This window comes from Eurosta solidaginis, chromosome X (genome assembly GCF_040869045.1).
Source record: "Eurosta solidaginis isolate ZX-2024a chromosome X, ASM4086904v1, whole genome shotgun sequence".
Classification (NCBI taxonomy): domain Eukaryota; kingdom Metazoa; phylum Arthropoda; class Insecta; order Diptera; family Tephritidae; genus Eurosta; species Eurosta solidaginis.
Window position 1 is genome coordinate 171,998,780 of NC_090324.1, and position 9,897 is coordinate 172,008,676.

The 9,897-nt window shown below is 41.4% G+C and overlaps 1 pseudogene; it reads left to right on the top strand.

The window, feature by feature from the left end:
- Positions 1-1,348: 1,348 nt before the first annotated feature.
- LOC137235252 (uridine diphosphate glucose pyrophosphatase NUDT14-like) lies at positions 1,349-1,907 on the top strand (annotated as a pseudogene).
- Positions 1,908-9,897: the final 7,990 nt, after the last annotated feature.

Genomic DNA, 9,897 nt, shown 5'->3' on the forward strand with positions numbered 1-9,897 from the left:
TTTAAATGCCATAGACTGAAATAAAGAAATATGAAAATATGAAAAAAAATGAATTCCATCGTCTTTGTATTCACATCAAGAGAATTGCAATAATGGTTGTCGTAAAAAAAAAATGGCTTTGGAAAGAACCAATGCCCGTTTGGCTTTGGTAATGAAATTCGGTAAATATTATTTTGGTTACAAACAAGTTTTGAAACCCTTACGTAAAGGCAAAGCGAAATCGGTTCTGATACACCAGCTTTGAGTAGTTCATTAAAAACAGGGGTGCCTTCGAAATTATGAAAATTGCACAAGGTGAAATACACAGCAAGCATAAATTGGTTGAAGATGTAGATATGTAGATATACATATGAGGTATTCTGAGCCACTTTATCCATGGCCTTAGACGACTCTTTATTTTTAAAATTAATGCACTTATCGGGTTTAAAAAACGTGACTTAGAAATCAAAAGTTTGGACAGGTCCCCGAACAAATGTTGAATAAACGTGAAATGGCTCATATGTACCTGTGCATGCTTGAACATATAAATAGGAAAAGCGTTAGCGAATAGAAATAGAAAATTGCAGAAGCTTGAGTTGTTAGTTTGTTGTCAAATTATTAAGTGTAAAGCCAAAACTTTTGTTGGTAAATTTTGTTCAGCCAAATTTCGTTAGAAACCATCGGATGGTTTTACAACTTGTAAAATTATTGAAATAAAGTTTGACAAATAGAAATAAGACAACAACAATGTTAGCGACAAGGGTGCATTACTTTAGATACGCTGAAAACAGCAAACTTGATAAATCCTTGCCAAGTTAAATAGCGATTATATACCTGTATCCTTCAACAAAACACGGGCCAGAAACTATCATTTGTCGGTGCCCACAAATACAACAAGGCAACGCCTGGTCTTGCCGGCAACGCTAAAAGGGGATCGGCTTGTCCGGCGGAGGTCAAGCTTTGCGATCCTCAAGCGCCGATAGGGAAACGTCTGCTAAAGTATTATAGATCTCTTTTATTTTTTTTTTTTTGGGTCTCTTCATAATTTTTAGAACGGATGGTATGGAGCTACTGAAGCGACGACTTGACAAGCACAATGATATATGGCGGCATTACCCATGGTGGCACCGCATCCGAAGCGGAAGGTCGTGCTACTTCCATTAAAACGTCAACGTCAACAGCTGTTTACTTTTGTGCAGTTTCTTCAGTAAATCTTGGTATCTTCTTTAAAAGTTTGTTTTGCATTACTTTTCAATTTTAGAAACCAGATAATAACAATTTTTATACGCCATCAACGAGCAAGCGTTTCGTCTCCACCAGAGTTCGTTTCCAGCTTGTCCTACGAAAACTTAACCAAATTTTTGAGGCAATGGAGAATATTTCGAACTTGTGGATGGGACCCTTACCCAAGGACTCCCCATACGTCAAACCGTTTAGACTTTATTATGTACAAAATGGAGTTGAGAAAATTTGGGATTTATTGAAAGTGTATGAGAGTGTAGCTATAATCCTCTATAATACAGCACGTAAAGTTTTAGTATTTGTGCGCCAATTCAGACCAGCTGTTTTTCATAGTATAATTACCTCCAGTGGGGGTGAACTCCGTGAAGTAAACCTACAACAGTTTCCGCCCAAAATAGGTGTCACAATGGAGTTGCGTGCGGGCACTGTTGATAAAAATATAAGTTGGCGTAAGTTCGCACGTGAAGCAGTGCTGGAAGAATGTGGCTATGATGTGCCAACTGAATGTATTGAAGAAGTTATGACGTGTTGATACAGAGTTGGTTCCTCTGGCGCTTTACACGCATTATACTATTGTGAAGTAACGGATGTTGATCGTGCTGGCGGGTGGCGGTGTCGACGATGAGATAATCGAAGTGGTTGATTATACTGTGCAAAAATTCATGGAACATTCTTTGGAACCATAGGAGCCTATTGCGGCATTACAAAAATTGTTAAATTAGGTATTTTTTACTTGGCAGCCATTATCCATATGTATAAAGCAATTGTAATGGTAATGTTAAATGCCTACAGGTATGAATCAATATACAATACATATTTGGAAGAACAGCAACATTGGTTAATGTGGTGATGTTATGCCGGGCTACAGGAGACGACTCCAGCGTGTTTGGACTAAGTGGCCATGTAAGCAATGACTTGGTATGTACAGATCTCTATCGTTTTTAAATTTTCTGTAACTGTTGCAATGTAATTCCTCGTTAGTATGTCACAATTAAATAATAAATAGCCAAGACAATTGAACCCCCTTTTTTTTAACGACAGTAGGTACTAATTAGATTATTAGGTTCAAGCTATGTAATAACTGTTTCTAATTTTTGATATTTTGCAAACAAGATAGCTTTGTTTGTTTCACTATTTTTGCAAAACAAACATTGAATTCCGCAAGATGTTTGTCTTGACCAAAAAGTAAAATTTATCACTAAGCATATTGGCACATGATTCTGAACACAAGACAAACACAAACTAACCAATTGTACGCAAGTCGATGCATTCAAGAATCAAGTAAAAATTTCTATACTTTTTAATCATTAAGCCTAAACACTTTGAATTTACGCGAATCAGGAGGAAGACTGGCACAGCCAATTTTAATTTCACTGGAATATGAATATAGTAAAGATAGCATATTTGAGTAAAGCAAGTCACAAAAGCCACCACAACTTGTGTGTGCAACATCACTACACCCATGTCGGCTTAGGCTGCCTGGTGTACACCGCATCAAAATCAGTGCAGCAGTATTAGCAAGTAAGCAAGTGGCTGCCGGGGCTGTGATAAATCCCTTTCCCGCAGGACCAACTAAGTGAGATGCACAGAATGAGAATAAAAAACTCTTTATAACATGAAACATGAAGTAATATGAAACGAGGATCAGTTACAAACAAATTCATGATATTTGTTTGCAGTAAGGGATGAATTGAATGTGGATTCCACGGCCCTATCGAACTGAAATTAAAATATATATTCATTGCAAATGCTGAAGGAGATTTTAAAGGAAATATCTCTGAATTCCATTCTCATTAACCAAAGGATTTGCCTCCAATAAATTTGCCATTTCAGGTGGTGAAATCGTTAAAGGTTTATGAAAATAGCTGGCTGAATTAAGAACTTGGACTTTCGCTGAAAAATGAGCTTTAAACTGGTTTTCGAATGATTAGTTCAACCAATTTATAGCGAATATTATCGAAAAAATGTACATTGTACATTGCCGACGTGAAGAACAGCACTTGACCATTCAAAAATTCGGCTTCAGTTAACTAGGATTTCAAAAAATCTAAATAATTTAATTATGCTAAGATCTGGAGGTAGATGAGTTCGCCCTTCTGCGGTAGGCTTTTCTGGTGTCCTCGTTATGGGATAACGAGTGAGTGGTATGGTTTCTGGTGTCCTTGGTGAATTTGGGGTTTAATTTTTGAAAATTAAAAAAAAATAAATGTTTTGTGGCAGATGGGGGATCTGCATTAGGGTTGTTGGTTGGCCTCGTTCCGGGTGAACGAGAGCTGGGTTTTGATTTTTTTGAAAGTAGGGTTATGGAGGAACGGGGGGATTGTTAGGAGGAGCTCTGGGTTCTCTTGCAATCTCTCTCCTCTGTGGGAAGAAGGATCAGTTTGACCAAAAGTCATCTGACTTAACCCTTCTCGGTTATGGGGTAGACTACGCGTACTCGGTTATCTTCGCCGGGGTGTACGTTGACGACTCTACCTATCCTCCATCCGTTGGGTCATTGGACGGCGGGCTAAGCGGCCGCGAGTTCAGGCATGCCTCGATTCGGCACAAGAGTGTGTGGAATTCCTCGAAGGTAAATTTGTGTGGTGAGGCTATTTTTTGAAGTGGCTTTTGAAGCTTTTCACTCCAGCCCCCCACAGCCCTCCCATGTGGGGCGCGCCGCAGGGATGAAATGTCACGTGAGTGACTGGTGCCTGCATTTTGAGACAGCGTTCTCTCGCGCTTGTGAGATGAAAGTCTTGAATTCTGATCGCAAGGATCGTGACGCTCCGGCAAGTTCGTACCGTTGTCGGAGTACATATTTTTTGGGCATCCTCGCCTAGATACAAAACGGGCAAATGCCGCGAGAAATGATGGTGTGCTGAGGTCAGTAGTGGCCTCCAGATGAATTGCTCGTGTGGAAAAACACACGAAAAAGCAAACATAGCCTTTGTATAGGCGACACCCTCTGCCGCGGTAACTTTTAATGTCGAAGGGTCCGGCGAAGTCGACTCCAGTATTCGTGAATGCACGGCTGAATGTCGTGCGTTCGCGAGGGAGAATACCCATAAGTTGGTTCTGAGCACGCTTTTGGTGTATAGTGCAAACTTTACAATTGTGAATTGTTGCCCTAATCATGGTTTTGATGTTAGGTATCCAGTATTGGGTGCGTATCAGACGTAACATGAGTTGGTGTTCCCCATGCAGACTTTGTTGATGAAACATTAGGACTGTCAGACGGTCTAAGTAGGGATTAAGTGAGAATATTGCACTTTTTCCTTCAATTGGTTTTCCGGCCGTCAAATCTTTATATTCTGAATTGTAATGTTGTTTCTGATAGATTTTAATTAAAAGTCGTGTAGTGGCCTTAACTTCGTCAGGGGGGATTAAGTGCGACATGACATGGAATGAATTTTTTGTTTCGGGGTGAGTTTTTCGATAGAACCTCATAACGTATGATAGCACCCGTAAAGCCCTAGGTAGGTCAGAAAAGCGTTGGAGAACATCGGTAGAATGTACGGTTGTAGTTGCGCAGGTCTTCGCCTTCTTTTCCTCTTCGGAGGTGATGTAGTCATTTTCTTGTGCTGTCCATTGGGAAGTGTCTTCTTGCAGCCAAGAAGGTCCCTGCCACCACAACAAATTGCTGACCAATTCATACGCAATTAATTCTCTGCTAGCTAAATCTGCCGGGTTTGATTCTGAATTTACGTGCGACCAGTCCTTGCTACCGACCATGTCGATGACCTTAGTGATCCGGTGTGCGAGGATAGTTGAATCCGTGATTTCCGCTAACAGAACGGCTGCGCAAAGTTCCAATCGTGGAAGAGAAAGAGTTTTCACTGGGGCTACTCGCGTTTTAGCTAGAAGCAGGTTTGTGCAGACATTATCATCCGTTTTGACGCGCATGTAAGCGGCTGCTGCATAAGCCTTTTCTGATGCGTCGCAAAATCCATGGATCTCGATGTCGCTTCCTAGTGAAAAGCTGACCCGTCTAGGTATCCTTATTTGATCAATCTCATGGTGTTGGTCGGTGAAGGTTTTCCATCGTTCTAGCGTACTGGTGGATACTGGTTCGTCCCAAGCGGTGTCTTCTAACCTTATACTCTACATGAGTATTTTTGCTACAATGACCATTGGTGCTAGCCATCCTAAGGGATCGAAAAGTTTGGCGATTGCTGATAGTATCGCTCTCTCCGTAATGTTTTCCGGGTTGTCCAGCATCCCTGCTTTAAAATAAATTAAATATTAGTGGGCATTCCAATTCCTAATGCTTTCACTGAATAGGTATCTTCGAAGTTTTCACTGAGCAGGTCTGCTTTGGGAATGTCCCTCAGAATGTCCTCTGAATTGGATGTCCATTTGCGAAGTGGAAAGCCCGCTGAATGTAGGACTTGACGAATTTCATCTCTGGCTTTAATGGTCGGTGTGATCGTATGTCCACCCGCTAACGCGTCATCTACATACATGTATTCTCGCAGTATGCTAGCCGCTGTAGGGTGTGAATTTGGTATGTCGTCTGCTAGTTGTAGGAGCGTTCTTATCGCGAGATATGGAGCGCAATTCACTCCGGAGGTAACCGTCTTTAATTCGTAGAGGCTAATAGGGTCATTCGGGGACGTGCGATACACAATGCGTTGGAATTTGGTGTGATTTTCTGTTGTGAATCAGCTTAGTGAATGACCCTTCTTCATATATTTGATGCAACCCTGAATATATCATTAAATGTCAAATAAAGAACATGTCCTCACTTCCGTTTGAATTACAATTGTGCTTACACGCCTTTAATTTATCTACTGCGCAAATCGGTTTGTATCTTTAAAATCAACATTTTCGTTCACCCAAATTTGTCGATACATCTTTTCGAAGTCGCTATTGAAGACGAAACGTTATAGTCTCCATCGTAAGATAAGGATGGGCAGATAGGCTTATAGAACTGGGCCTGGGAAGAGGATATCGTTTAAGCTTTTACCGTTGGCCGTAGGGATCGAGGCATTAAATACTACGCGTACCTTTGTAGTGGTACTTTCTGCTTTAATAACGGCGTGGTGGGGCAGGAAATAATTATCCGAATCGTCAGATAGGATTTTTTTTTTTTATTTTTCTCATATGTCCGAGCGTTTCATATTCTGACAACACTCGAACATATTCTTTACCTAAATCTTGGATTTTTATTAGCCGCTACTCTTTACAGAAGAATTGAAAGCATGCGCGTTTTAGGGACGGTCCTAAATTAATGTTATTAGGGTAATCCTGCCTGAATGGTAGTGATACGGTGTATCTTCCCTCTTCATCACGTTTCGTTGTTTCTTTAAATAATTTTTCGTAATACCTTCCTTCATCATTTAATATTTTATTTTTGGGCACATTTTCTACCTCCCAGAAAGCTTTCAGTGGATTATCCAACGCAACCTCATTGTAGAAGGACATGATGCTCTTCGTTGGATTCGGTGCTTCGATATGACCGGTTAGCATCCAACCGAACACTATCTCTTGGGCCAGGATTTTGTTAAGCACGTTTTTCTTAAGGCCACTTAATATGATTTGGGGATATATGTCTCCGCCAAGTATGAGGTCTACGTCTTCGTTGACGTAGAACCTCTTGTCTGCCAAAACCAAGTCTGGAAATGCCTGCATAAGTATTGCGTTGATATGGCAGGATAGAAGATTCCCAGTGAGTTTAGCTAGAACGAGGGTAGAGGAAGATCCTCATTGCCCAATGTGTACCACGGAGTTAGAAAACGCAGAACACGTCATGTTCCACGAAGAAAGACTCACCTTTCATGGAGTCTTTGGGGAGGCACCTACCACGAGAAATTTAGTATCACATATGTGCAACAGGAAAGAGTGCTGGACTGCAGTGAGGAAAATGGCATTTATAGTAATGACACGCCTGATGGATGCTGAGAGGGAGCGCAGAGAAATGCGCATGCGAAGCAGTCGCGATTAAATGGACACTCAGAGCAAATAGCGGGAACCTGGACGCAGGGACAACAGTAGGCTCTTAAAAAATGAGAAATATGGAACGCCACCCTGAATTAATGCGAAGGTGGTGCCAGGGTGGGCGACGGTTCCAGAACGGGGCTGTTTTTTAGTCTACGGACACACGGTTGCTGCGACGGCAGCAATTACGGTGCATTAGGCATTTTTCAGCCTCCCCGAAAAAATAAAAAAAGCTAGAACGAGCACGGGTGTAGTCAGGCTGAAGCAGGAATCCACTGGTGAACGTAATTCGATGCTTGAATCTTCTGTCACCTGAGCTGACACCGCATTTGTGATGCCTGAAACCTGGGCGTGTAATTTCCTCGCTGGCAAATTGATTATGCGTTTCAGTCTTTCAGTTATAAAGGAACATTCAGACCCAGAATAAATTAATGCCCGCGCGGAGGAGTCGGTACCATTATGGTGAATGTGTAGGCGAGGAGTTCGTAATAGCACACCTGGCAGGATTTGACATTCTGGTTCGTAGAGGAAGGTGGTTGTCCCGACTCCTGTCTTTTCCGTGCCTGTGCCGAAGTTGATGGGGTATTATCCGCATCTTTGAAAATATTGCTCACCGCCGGTTGCTGAAGTGTGTCCGCATGCAGGATCATGTGGTGGCGAGAGTGGCATTTGGAACAGTTATACGAACTGGTGCACCTCGTCACTGTGTGTCCTGGGGATAAACAGTTCAGGCAGCCATTTGTGGATTTAACGAATTTAATCCTTTCTACAGGGGTTAAATCGCAAAAGCGTGAACAGTTGCGTAATCTGTGCTCCGTAGATTTGCACATTTAACACATTGATTTTGGTGTTTGCTTGGATAATTTTGTTTGAAAAGCACCAAGTATTTTCGTAGGGTTTCTGTCGATTGTCGCGACGCGCTTGATTTTTGCACTTTAGAAGTGGCATTCCCTGTAAAACCAAACACGGTCTCAAGTGTCTGAAAACGGGTTGACAAGAATTTGTCCATATCCTCCCACTTGAATATGTCCGTTTTGTGATCAATGCTCTGCTCCAATAAAGCCAACGTATTTTCAGATAATTTTGTCGAGCATAAATAGGTAATAATCGCATCCTAATTTGAAACATCTATCTGATGGGTTTTTAAGGATGCCAAACAATTATTTATGTCGCGCTGTAAGGTTTTAATTGAGCTGCCGCACTCACTATCTATCTTTTTCAGATTAAATAAAATTTGTAGTTGTGAGTTTACGAGAATCCGTTTTTTCTGTCTCTCACATAGGTTTTTCCAGGCTGTTTCGAGAGGTGGAACAACTTTTCTACCGGGCGACTGTTATTTTTATAGATGGCCGTAAACAGGTCACGAAACGTTGCCCAAGATAGGTAGTCATCCTGGAATACCTCAGTATCGCAAGCTGGCAAGCGGATACTGTGTTCGCGCGCGCGTTCTCCCACAGGTCGAACCTCCCTATCTTTTTCCTCCTTCAATTTAGCTTGAATTTCTGCCATGTTAGACATGCATCGCAAGAATATGGCATATGCCGCTTTATGCTTGATCTTGACCGCTGAAATATTTTTTGCGTCAAGCGTGTCAGAGTCAAGCAACTTATCGAGTGCGGTCTCTGCTTTCGCCCACTTGGCTTGTAACTCTTTTTGCTGTATTGCCAGAGTGTGTACAGTGTGCAGAGACGCATTTAAGTCATCAAAATGGGCCTCGAATTCGATTATTCGATCGGCCAATCTAATGTGCGATTCCATGTTCATGGGTAAAAGTGGAGGGCGACTTAAATAAGGGATATAAAATCGAACAAATCTGAGCGAATCACCCAACCAACAACTATTAAAATACGCAAAACCTTATTTATTGCCATGAATTTGTTTATATTTTTCTGCCTTTGCAGCTGAATTTGTACCAAAAAGCAGGGAGTAGGTGTAAATAAAATGGGCCACTCGCCGCTCAAAGGTTAAAATTTTATTATAAAATAAGTGCGCGCGCTGATATGGAATTCTACGAAAAGTGTGAAAATGTGATCAATCTTGTGCAACAAAGGCAAAGAAAAACTGTGTAAGAAAATTGGTTAGAAAAAAACTAGTGAAAAAGTAATAGTGACGCAAAAAACGAAATTGAAATTTGCCGCAATCGAATGGCGTGAGATTTTAGTGAAAGTGGGGTTATGTGCGCCTCTTCCTTGTGCTGTGTTCGGAGAGCCTTACCGCTGGTGGGGGGACAGACCAGATAGTCACAAGGAATCTAACCACGTTAGTGAGCCGCGTTTGTACTTAATTTCCTTTTCGACACTACACAAATTTTTTCACACTTTTCGCGGTTAATTAAAATCACTTTGGCACTTTAAATTGCTTTTATGCAATGTTTTATTTATTATTATAACCAAAAATGTGGCAAGAAATATTGCACTTACTTTGAACTTGTTTGGTGATTTGTATACTGGTGCTGAAGTTATGATGTGGCAAGTGGTGTTGCAGTGCTTTTGGATTTGTGATTGGTGGTCCAATGGTTGACTGGCTAGTAATTTCCCAGATAAATTCTATTTACAAATTCGTGCTGTATATCACCAGTGTATTGCGAAGAAATTGTTGGGTTATTGTGTAACTTCGTTGATGCGTATCACCAAAAAACATGCAAAAACGCCAATTGTTATCCGGAAAGTATCTTGTTAGTGGACTGTATGGAAGGTTATGCTGGTTCCTTAAACGGTGAGTATGGACCAAATGTTCGGCCGGGGTGCGTCTGATCCT